The following is a 12,732-nucleotide window of genomic DNA, read 5'->3' on the forward strand; positions in this document are numbered from 1 at the left end:
AAAACTGGAACCAAAACCCAGCGACTCTCTCTCTTTCTCTCAGCTTTTATCCCAACAGGGACAAATTTACAATTATTAAAATACTGTTAACCCAATCAAGAGAAATGAATCTATAGTGATATCATGAAGTTGTTTTACATCCATTCAAAGAAGTCTCTTTACTTCTTTTTTTTTTTGTTTGTTTTCCACAGAAAAACACTCTGGTGGGTCTTTCTGAGAATCAGATTGAATCTTAAAACGTCTGAGTCATAATCATGTCCCGGACAGGTTCCTTCATCTATCATCTATCCATGTTGGGTAAGGCCGGTCATTAATGACTCGTGTGTGACGGGTCCAGGGTGAAGGTCTGGTGTTGAGTAACGCGGGACGACCCTGTGGCCTGTTCCGGCTAGCACTCCCCGGTTTTAAACATCACAATCGTGTAACTAAGGGAAGTGACTCAGTGGGGCACAGACGTCTCTGCAGACGAGTCCTTCCTTGTGTCTGCAATTACCAGGCCCCGATGTGAAATGTACGTGCGCATGTTGTTGCTCCCGACTGAGGACGTGCCTTAACGTGTCAATGCAATGTTGCATACAACCCGAAAAAAAGGTCACCAACTTTATGAGTTATGCTTTCCCCAATAAGCTTCAAATCTGATTTCTTCGTAATCCTCGAGAAGAAGAAAAAAAAAAAAACAATGCCCTCAGGCTGTGATTTCTTTACTGGAAGATACTGAGAAAGACAAGACCAATCCTGTCCTGCTTACATACCTGCGCTGACAGCTCTGGGCGAGGCTCAACGAGAGCCTCTAAAAGGTTCTGGTTAACCCAAGTGGCCAGCTTTAAGATGTGCCGGACTTACTGGGCCCTCAACCACAGTTTACACAGTCCATGATGTAGTCAGACCACACCGGAGTCCAGTTTAGGTTCACCTTACAGGTCTCTAAGAATCTTTTTTTTTTTTTTTTTTTTAAAAGATCAGAAATGTATGTCTAGTAAGCATATTACCATCAGCCAGTCCGCGGTTGTTGTGTCTATGCTCCGAATCAATCTCTCTGAACTGTCCCCTCATAAACAGCCTTTTTTGCTTTTACATGCAGCTGCACTTTGGTTAACACTTCTCTAGAACGTAAAAGGAAACCACACAGAATCTCACACGTTATGCATTTTCTTTCCCCTTTCCCGTTGACGACACGGCCGTGACACCGTGTTCAACTTTTGGGTCCCACGAAACACTGTTTGATTGACCAAAAAGATGGGTCGAATATTTCTAAATCACGTCTTCGACCGTTTTAAAAACAACAGCATGCGCTTCTTCTGGCCCAGGCAGGGGTTGTTTTCCAGCAAATACTGGACATTAGTTATATCTATATGCGAATTTAACCATGTTTACATGAAAAAGATGCAAGTTGAACGTCCCTTTTTTAAGGAAGGATGTTCTTTGTAGCCGTTTTCTAAAAAAATGTCATCTCATCTTTAAAGGCGCCGGGGTATCAAATCGTGCTGACATATTATTAGAGAACATTTAGATACCATCTGAGAGAAAAAAAATTAGGAAATTACAAGATTACACCATCTGCTGTTCAGTTTCTTACGTGAATTAGTCCACCTGTTTGTAGTCACAAACAAGGTCTCACCAGTCACAAAAATCGACCCATTTCCCACACCAAAAAAACACAGAACACATTTTCTGCGTTTTGGCCTCCCATCCACACGAAAACACCCGTTTTGCACCACTAAAAACGATTATTTCTGAAAACTCTGACCAAATTGGAGATTTGAGAAAAAAAAAATGGCGTTTCTGTTTGTGTGTACGTGGCAAAACGGAGTTTCAGGGTCCCACGTTTCACAGTCTGCAATAAATAACGCGCCGCTGACGTCACATCTGCGACCATTGTTATGGACTTGGACATGCAGTGGAGGAAAAATGAATGCTGTCGGAGAGGTGCTGATTTTTACGTTGGGTCCAGGCGCTTTTTCCTTGTTTGTTTTTACAAGCCCGACTGCTCCAATTCGTTGAGGTTTTACGCTGTGTTCCAGTTACCTTAGAAGTCGGAACTACGAGCTGGGAATAGCGTAACACCCGAGTTAACGGTGTTCTAGTTAACACAGTCGGAGATGTCTGTAGTCCAAAAAGTAATAAAATAGTCGGGATTCCAATATGAAGAAGACTTCTTAAGAAACACCATTTAAATCCGTACTTTCCAAATGCAAACACCACTTTTAATTTGTTCAGTTGAGTTGCAGCCGCTATATGTGACAGTGATTTTAGACGCACTCTTACAACTGTCTTTTAAAATAAAAATGTTTTTGATGCAAGTAGCTTGACGTAGGATCACAACGCTGCCCTCTAGAGTCTCGGAGAATAGTGCTACTTCGGAGGAAAAGCCGCATGGAGGATAAATGCTGCAGACGACGTGTCCACACGTCTCATTTCCACAATGCGCGACAAGTATAAAGCAACTTTTGCAGCCTCTCAACACGGAGGGACAACGTGGTTGTTTTGAAGGATTCTGATTGGCTGAAATAGGATTTAGTTTTGTGGTACACTGCCCCCTATGTGTGTGGCATGTTTAAAACAACAATCAGCGGCATATTTGTGCAGGCTTGTGTGGATGAAATCTTTTCTGCAAATGATCCCGAGTGTACACATTTTTTTTTGCCATGATGTAAGGGAGCTTATTCCAAAAAAAGTAAAAAAAAAACAAAAAAAAACAACTGGACTTATTTCCGAAGTTTGAAGACGTTTCGCTTCCTCTCCCAGAAGCTTTCCCAATTCAAAAAGTCTGTAGTAATGTGGAGTTGCAAGCTTTATACTACTGCCCAACAAAGGCCTTGTAATGGCTTAGATAACAAGCACATGATTACTCCAGACTTTTTGAATTGAGAAAGCTTCCGGGATAGGAAGCGAAACGTCTTCAAACTTCGGAAAAAGTTTGTCATCCATAAACTGGATGACTAAGAATCTTCACCAGCAGCAGAAGGGAGCTAATCTTTTTTATAAAGACTAGGCTAGGCGTAAAAGGCCTAAAACTGTCAAATTTACCAACCTCAGCATCTAAGCACATTGGCACTCCCAACACAATGAAATAAATAATATTAAAACTTCAAGTAGACCCCCCCCCCCCCAAAAAAAAAAAAAACTTCTGCGCCCCTCATCAGGTGCCGCCCTGGGCAAAACTCACATCGCCCTCAAGCGCCTTAATTTCATGAATAAAAGAGCTAAAGTGAAATCTGAAGCCAAAAGTACTTTTATTTTTTAAATGTAACTCAGAAAACTGGGTAGCTGGGGTTATATAAATAGAAATAAAGAGTAAACTGGCTATGGATTGATACCAAGTATGACCAAAAACATTACCCGTTGAGGAGGTGATTCCAATGAAACAACATTAAATAAAAAAAAAATAATAAAACCATAAAACAATCAATTATTTTAGTGTTTTCTCCTTTCCTTTCTTTCTTTCTAACCCACCAGTGCTGCCCTGTTTGGCCGCACAAAGCTGCCACTCCTGGCCTATTTTCTCCACTAAACTCTAGTTCACGTTCATTTCCAGCCTTTGCTCAGCTTTAAACACGAACACCTCTTTAACCCCTTTAAACCCCGCTGTCGTTGAGCTGTTGGAGAAGTTATCTAGTAATTTATTTATTTTTTCTCCAACCACTAACCTGCCGTTGATCCACACCCAGAACTTAGCGCCTGAAGACAAACATTCTTTGCTTTCTCCGGTCACATTGTTTTTTTTTTTTGGCTTTCTTTTTTCTCCTGTAAGTCCCTCTAACCGCGACAGAGCTGGATAAATGTCGCTTAAAACAACATTACTCACCTTAAGCTGTCGCTCTATGGAGGCTTGTTGCGGGTTCAGAGCAACATTAGGTCCAGAAAGTGTCCCTTTTTTTTAGCGGATACCCAGAGCAAAAAAACTAGCTAAAACTGTTAACTGGGTTCGCTTTGTTTGACTTATTAAAACAGTTAAAACATAAAAAAAACTACTGGAGCAACTAAGTCCGTTAACTCTTCGTTACAAGAGAAGTAAATGCGGATCTAAAGCTTGGTATGAACACGTTGCTGCTCCCAGTATAACACTGGTGGGGGCTTCTTTTTTTTTTTAATGCATCAGTTACGAACCTCTGATTCCACTTCTTAACCCCGCCCACACAGGAAGCACTGCGGCACTCACAGGCCTACAGAACAAACGCACGAACGGCGCGTGAACCCTCGCTAACCTCGGTGGGAGGGAAAACGAAAACTTTAGATTTACACCAAAAAAAATCATATTTACTCAACTATTGAAGTATTTATTTACGCAGCCTTATCCATTTACCGCTACTGTTAATGATGCACCTAGAAAATATAAGTCCAAATCTAGAAGTGGTGTTTAAAAGTCTTAAAACTGAAGTTAAAAGTAGATCTAATACTAATAAAGAGGAAATATAAGGTGATAATTAACATGGAGTGTATACTGTGATCTACACTCACCAGTACTTTATTAGGCAGCAACAATTTACTGATACCAGACTGGGGCCCACTTTTTACTTTTACAGCTGCCTCAATTGAGTCATAATGTGTGTTTTGAATCAACAGATTAATGATTTATTTGGTTGATACATTTAAATCGAAACATCTCAACATTCAAAAAAATAAGACAATCATTCCGACCAAAAAGAAAAAGGCTGATGCAAAACGGTAACTAAAGTAAAATATTCTTGAAATGAGTGTATTTGTCATTGATTTCTGCAGGCAAATAAGATTATCTGCCAATGGAATAACAATTTTTGCACTTAAAACAGGAACAACTCATCTCCGTCATCTTATTTGAAGTGCAGTATATCTAATTATTTTATTTTAGGAGTCAAAATACTCATTCCATTTGCAGATAATCTTATCAACGACAAATACACTCATTTCAAGAAAGTTTTACTTACTTTTGGTTCCTTTTTTGCAGTGTATAAGCCGATTCTTCTTTAAACCCTTTTAACTAATGCTGAATCAGCTGACCTAATTATACATTATACAGTCGAAAGAGAAGACAAAGAAAAGAGGAGAAAAAAGAAAAATATGTTCAACATTTCTACACATTCATAATCACTTAGTTTATGCTTAAGTAGCTTTTTTTTAATTCTCTGAAAGAAGCACACTATGTTCATCACGGAACACCCACAACTGAAACACATGTAAACTTCACTTTAGTTCTTACTTTAACGTTTTCAAAAATAAATAGACCTCTAAGGTGGTAAGAACTTTCTCTTAATTAAAAAAAATATTAATGGAAGCAGGAATATACTTCTTTTATACCCATGAACAATTTCTAATATTCTTATATTGATAATATTAATTCATTTTATGTTTTTATTTTGAACAAATAAAAGGCTCATAAAAAAAGGCATATGTCAAATTTATTTAATGCTCACTTCAAAATCGCTTGACACATGTTTGACTCAACACAGAGTTTTCAGCAGCTGACTGAATTTGCAATAAATCAAACCAATATATCTGTTTCCAACCATAATCCCATTCTGAATCTTACACCTCTGCCATTATCTGATGTTTTGCATCCTTTGCAAACATCAGATCTTAAGAAGCCCGATGGACTTCATGCTTTTTCCCCTTAAATCAGGGGCTCCAATTTTTGCACAACCAGTGACACAACCATTTTTTTTGTCAATTCCTTCAAATACATTTCCTACTCAAAGGAAACCAGCCTTTATCATATCTTAATTTATATATTGATTCCACAGATATGAAAAATTACAGACCTATTTCTAATATTTTAGTTCTAGCAAAAGCATTTGAGTAATTGGTGTCCACCCGGTTCAAACAGCTACATGAAACAAATAACATTCTTAATAATTTTCAGTCTGTCTTCAGGTCAGGACACAATTCAATCACAACAACCTTAAAAGTTTGGGACCCTGCTCTTTATACCCTGTATGTGTATGCAGATGACAGTTTTATACTTAACAATGCCCTCACTAGTTGCATTATTCTCAAATCTATAGACAGATCCCATTGCCTTAAAGAATGCCCTCCATGATTAAAAATTACTCCTAAATGCGAGCAAAAAGCAAAGTTATGTTGTTTTTCCAGAATTCGTTGGCAACCATTCCTACTATCAAACCATATGGTGACATCATAGAAGTTGTAGACACATACATGATAATCTCAGTGTTGATCTTAATGTTAAACATGACATTAGCACCAATCCGCCTATCGATCTCTCGCTCCATGTTTCCTTTATTTGTGAACAAAACCCTGAGGTCCTCCACTTGGGACAGGATATTTCCCCGACCAGAAGAAGACACTCTACCCTTTTCTGGCTTAAGACTCGGATTTGGAGGTACTGATCCTCATGCCGGCCACTTCACACTCGCCTGCATAATGTTACATACCTAATAAAAAAAAGCAAAAATGTACTCTAAGTCTTTAGTATAGACTAAAACCATGCTGTTCCATGTCTTCTCGTAAGCGAGTTGTAATGTGTTTGTTTTTGTCACAGTTGGACTATGGTGACACCATTTATAGATGTGCCTGTCCAACTATCCCATTTACCGTGCTGCTCTGAGGTATATGGAGTGACAGTGGCACAGGAGTTGGGGAGTTTGTCCTGCAATTGGGTTGCCGGTTCAATCCCCTGCTTTTGACCGTCTCAGTTGTTGTGTCCTTAGGCAAGACACTTCACCTGAATTGCCTGCTGGTGGTGTTCAGAGGGTCCAGTGGTGCTGATGTGAATGTCAGCCTTGCCTCTGTCAGTCTGCCCCAGGGCAGCTGTGGCTGCTAACATAGCTCACCACCGTCAGGGTGTGAATGGGTGAATGACTGACCGTAGTGTAAAGCACTTTGGGACTTGATAAAGCGCTATACAAGTACAAGACATTTACCATTATACATTTTTAGGACACACCTCTGTACTTTCTATAACATTGCTGGATTTACTTCACTCAATATATGTAGAATGAAGCATTGGTACAGGGGAATATTTTCATATACAAAGCCATTTTAGGAAAATTGCAGTTATATACACTGCAAAAAGAGAACTAAAAATAAGTATAATTCTCTTGAAATGAATGTATTTCTCTTTGATTTGAGCAGGTAAATAAGATTATTTGCCAATATAATGAGTATTTTTTACCCTTAAAGATATGATAATTAGATATACTGCACTTGAAATAAGAAGATAGAGATGAATTGTTCGTATTTTAAGTGTAAAAAATCTTATTCCATTGGCAAACAATTTTATTTACCTGCTCAAATCAAGGGAAAATAGTCTCATTTCAAGAAATACTTTCTTATTTTTTGTTCTATTTTTGCAGTGTATTTACTCCAAGTGCATTGCACTCCAGAACATACACAGTCTCAGAGCCAGCAGAAGCTGTGCTTTAAGGTTTCCTTTGTGCACACAGAGTCAGGAAAGATGAGTCTTATTTTGTCCTGTGGTGTTGGAATGATCTGCACCTCAGCTTGAGGTTGGAGTCTCTCATTTCTTCAACTAGTTTTAAACAAAAATGCTCAGAGGCTTTAGTCACATCTTGCACTGTTACATTGAAGTGTTTTATAATTATATGTTTCATTGTGTTATACCTTGTTATTGTAAATTATCTAATTATACTGTTAGTGTTACTTTGTAAATGTTATGGCTTGTTTGCACCTTGCACATTGTGCTGTTTCTCATCTTGGCCAGGACAACCTTGTAAAATGCATTAATAATCTCAATGGATTTCTTTCCTGGAAAAAATAAGCTTAAATAAATAAAATAAATTCTTTAAAACATAGACTCAAGTTGTTGGAAGCAATCTTTAGAGGTTTTAGTCCATATTGACACGATAGCATCATGTGGTTCCTGCAGATTTTTCATAACCCTAACCCCAACCCGATGACAACATATTAATTGCAAAGTCATATTCAAGAAACCAGTTTGTGATGATCTTAGCTTTATGACATGATGTAATATTCGTCTGTGTGGTCGGAGCGAACATGATTAATAATAAAAAAAAAAAAACTCAATAGACTTTGGTATAGGGGCAGCACAGTGAAGAAGCGACCCCATGAGGGATATCTGAGTCAGAAAATGGATGGATGGACTTTGTTGTTTATACTCAATTCCTTCTTAAAGACAATCAAGCCAGTCAAAGTGATTTGCTTGATTGGTAATTTTATGAACAGCCGGACGCAGCTTAGAAAGGGGCTGGACTACTGCTCCATTAAAATGTAGTTACATTTTTTTTAAAGAAAGATGCTTCAAATATCCATCACAGCATCAGGATATAGATTTCAAAGCGGACCCGTTGCTTTGTTACCTGCATGTAAGGATGTTAGCTGTCATACCACCAGTTCATCAGCTGAAATCAAAGATCCTGTTGTTGTGAATAACGTGTCTTGTTAATGAAATGAAGAGAAACAGCTGGTGGGCCAAATCTTTCTTGAAATGCTGTTTCAGGGCCGAACAAAATCAGTACAGGGGCTACAAATGGCCCCCGGACCACACTTTTAACATGTCTGGTGAATCCCAAGGCTGAGTCTTTGGCCCCTTTAAGTTCTCTGTTTACATGCTTGATCTTGGTGGCCTTTTTCATGACTATAACTAACTTATAATGTTCATGCTAACAACAGCAAATTGCACATGTCTCTACAACTAACCTGCTATACGTTTGGGACATTAAATTCAAACAGCTCAAACCTTTATAAATCCAAGCTCAAGATTTAAAGAAATCTCAGCTTGAAATTTCCAGCTTGAAGGATTTCAAAATGCTGTTACTGAACTAAACCATGTTATGCAGCTATTGTTTCATCAATCTCACTTTAATTACTGAAATACACTTCAATGTGAAACATTTTTGGCTCCAGACAGTTTAAAAAACATTATTAGACTCATATTAGGTTCTCTAAAACTCAGAAGTAAATCATGTAAATATAGAGATTGTATGTTCTCTTGTGATTAGTGAAATTCGTGGAAAATCATGAATTTCACAAGTAACCTTAAAACTTGTGTTACAACTGAAACCTTTTAGTAACTTTAGTGTTATAAGCAGTCTAACATTGCTTGAGTCTGTTCCAGAGCAGAATTCTTTTGAAGTGAAGTAAAATGCTGAAATTAACGCCAGAATGCTATAATATCACCCTAAAGTATAGTTTAGTTTATTAGCTGCTCCATAATCAAAAGTGTTAAACTTTAAGTCCAAAACACTTCATACATCCATTGAAAGATATCTTCTTACCGACAGCTATGCAACAGCTGCTCGCTCCAGCTGGCCAACTGACACGTAATGTCAACATCGCACATATTTCCATCACCACACACTTGTCCTGAGTTGTATATCTGGTAATCCATCCGGAGACAGGCGATGAAGGTTGTGGGCTTTATACAAATAAAAGTCTCAGAAAGTCTTTAATAAACTCCCATTTAACTTTAAAGGAACTTTTCTGAACGATTCAAACTACTAGCCTCATGACTTATTCTGTCCCCCAAAAAACCCAAAACAGCTGGAGTTGTGTACTCAATAGCTGGAAACATTCCTAAATAAACTGGTGTTGATTCGCAGACATCACAAGCCACTGCGATCCTACATAAACATAAGAGCTTCTCTTTAAGAACATAAAATGTCTGATTTAATAATCAAAAATTCAAATGTCAAGGTGGAATTTCTGACAGTAAAGGAATATTAATCTACCGGGATCAGATGAGCATGTCAAAAACAAAACAAGTCGTCAAGCCACTTTTGAAGAGGCCACATTGCAACACAGCAGATCTTTGCACAGTCGATAGTTGCAAAATCAAGAGTGACTGAGACGAAACATCTATGAGAAAGTGGTGAAGGGGCACCTTTTTGAGGCCGGAAACCTCAACCAAACCGAAGCCACATGACTGAAGTTTCCCCCAGACTAACGACAGATCGAACAGGAAAACATTACTTCAGGTGCATTACTTTGTCAAACTTCGACTCAGCCATCCTTATGTTTTCCTTTGCACGTTCTTTTAATCCTATGAGGTGACAAAGCAGTCAAAGTCCAACACAAAACCAAATAAAGGAAGTAATGATCAAGACAGGTTGAAATATTCAGAAAATTGAGGGTGAAAGCAAAGCATGAAGAAATGAGCATGCGACATTTACACATCATGGGCAATTATTAAAAAAAACTTAGAAGAACAAAAGGCAGCGTTGCTATGAGAATGGTTTGGATGGGCGTGTAGTATCTTTATGATCCACGGTGTGAAATTATTAACAAAACGTTTTACAAGGGATTGCTGCCACCTTGTGGGCAAAGACTAACAAAGCAAGCGTTTGAGAAATGTCTATTTTCACATTCAGAGTCAAAATGAGTTTAATTGACAACTAGTATTTTATACGTACAAGGAATTTGCTTTGGTGATAAGGTGCAACACATCGACAAACGTACAGACATAAGTGAATGTAGAAATATATGATAAGAAATAAGCAAAATAAATCCAAATTGTATAAGAAGAAAAGATAATACAATATTCTTATTTTACTTTGACAGAATTTAATCCTTTCTTTGGAGAATTGCAACTAAGGATTTGTGAATAAACTGACTGATTTATATTTAACTGAATACAATGTGATAGACAGAGACTGCATCTTCCTGACACCATTAAGCATTAAAACAACAGTATATAAATTATACAACAAATGCCACAATTATTGAATATTTTAGGTCAAGTGAGAGGTTATGCTTAACAGGATTTTTTTCTTTTCTTAAAGAAGTTTTAAGTGGTGCTCTCTCTATGAAGGACTATGTGACTGATGATCAATTTAATTTGTAATGCACTTTTCATCAGCAATATCTCAAAGTGCTACAGAGTTAACAGAAGTTAAAAGCAAACTCAATTAAAAACAGTAAGATAAGGTTAAAAATCACTTTGTGGTTAGCATTCATAGGCCTTTCTGAATAGAAAGGTTTTCAGGCCTGTTTTAAAAGAGACAAGGCTCTGAATGGCCCTCAGCTGGGTAGGGAGGCTGTTCCTGAGGCGTGGTGTTTGTGGATCTGAGGGTGCGGGTGGTGGACTGTAGGGTGATGAGTTCTTGGAGGTATGTAGGTGAATGTCCATGGATGCATTTATGGGTCAGTAACAGAATTTTATAGTTGATCTCAGGTGAGAGAGGGAGCCAGCACAGTGGTTGAAGGTGCAGTGGGTGATGTGCTTGGAATTATGAACCAGAATGTAAGGCTAAATACAAGGTGACGGCATCGTTTTGTTGTTTCTTATTAAAAACTGCTTGTTAAACAACATTACGCTGTGCATGGGTTCTTCAGTGAAAAGTGATGCTTTTTCATCAATGGTGTGAAGTCTGAGGCCGTTTGACCTGAATTTAAAATTCTCCTTCTCACGTATAAAGCCCTTAATAATCAAGCTCCATCATATATCAGAGCTCTGATTACCCCGTATGTTCCTAACAGAGCACTTCGCTCTCAGACTGCAGGTCTGCTGGTGGTTCCTAGAGTCTCTAAAAGTAGAATGGGAGGCAGATCCTTTAGCTATCAGGCTCCTCTCCTGTGGAACCAACTCCCAGTTTTGGTCCTTGAGGCAGACACCCTGTCTACTTTTAAGACTAGGCTTAAAACTTTCCTTTTTGATAAAGCTAATAGTTAGAGTGACTTAGGTTACCCTGAGCTATCTCTATAGTCATGCTGCTATTGGCTTAGGCTGCTGGAGGACATCTAGATCTAGTTCTCTCTCTCTGCTTAGTTTCACTATTGTTCTCCACTTTACATTTGCATTTTATGTTGTTATTTAAACTTTTAATTTCATGTTCTCTCTGTTTTTTTTCTCTACATAGTTTGTATATTTGGTCTGGCATTCTGTTAGCTGTGACAGAATCTTGTGGGGCAGATTGTCTGCCATCACTCTAGCAGAAAAGATTCTTGGATCAATGTGTGCTTCTGTGCTTTTTTGTGTCTCTGCTCTGTTTTCTGTCTTCTCTAACACCCAGTCAGTTGTGGCAAATGGACGTTCACACTGAGCTGGAGGTTTTCCTTCCCGTTAAAGGGGAGTTTTCCTCTCCACTGTTGCTTCATGCATGCTCAGTATGAGGGATTGCTGCAAAGCCATCAACAATGCAGACGACTGTCCACTGTGGCTCTACGCTCTTTCAGGAGGAGTGAATGCTGCTTGGAGAGACTTAAAAAACTTTTTGACCAATCTGTCTGTATGATTGAATTTGACTTTGTAAAGTGCCTTGAGATGACGTGTTGTCAATTGGCGCCATATAAATAAAATGTATGTGAAATAATAAAAGTAGGTAAAGACAATTCGGACTATAAACTTAATCTATATCTGATCTGGCATTGGTTCAAAAATTATTCAGTTTTATTCAACTAAAGAAAATGATGGCACATCCATACATTTCCTTTTGCATTTATTTACTTAGTTCAGGTTCATAGTCACCCAGTGATATTCTAATGTATAGCTGTGTTGTCTGCATAGTTATGGTAATTTATAGTTGTTTGTTATAATCTGCACTAGGAGGAGCATGTATATTGAAGAGGAGGGGCCCTAAGAGGAAACTTTGGGTGTGATGTGACATTTGTAGTCTCAGATTTAAAGTTACCTATTGATACAAAAAGTCCCAGTCCATCAAACAGATCCTTTTAAACCCAATAACCGAAAACATGAACTTTCTTTCAGCCAGTAAACATAATTACCGGAAGGAAATATTCTTTTTTAAAAAGTTTTACAACATGCAGAAATGTTTCTGAAACAGGCACCTGAAAGTGCATGTGGCTTGATTGTTATGTTGC

The 12,732-nt window shown here is 38.2% G+C and overlaps 1 protein-coding gene across 1 annotated transcript in view; it reads right to left on the bottom strand.

The window, feature by feature from the left end:
* The window catches only part of LOC105930938 (integrin beta-1), a 37,966-nt gene extending 33,874 nt beyond the window's left edge, over nt 1–4,092 (bottom strand). Inside the window, 1 exon segment of the mRNA XM_012869389.3 lies at nt 3,806–4,092. The gene's annotated coding sequence lies outside the window, so the exon portion shown is untranslated.
* Nucleotides 4,093–12,732: the final 8,640 nt, after the last annotated feature.

The sequence above is a fragment of the Fundulus heteroclitus genome, chromosome 6 (genome assembly GCF_011125445.2).
Source record: "Fundulus heteroclitus isolate FHET01 chromosome 6, MU-UCD_Fhet_4.1, whole genome shotgun sequence".
Lineage (NCBI taxonomy): Eukaryota > Metazoa > Chordata > Actinopteri > Cyprinodontiformes > Fundulidae > Fundulus > Fundulus heteroclitus.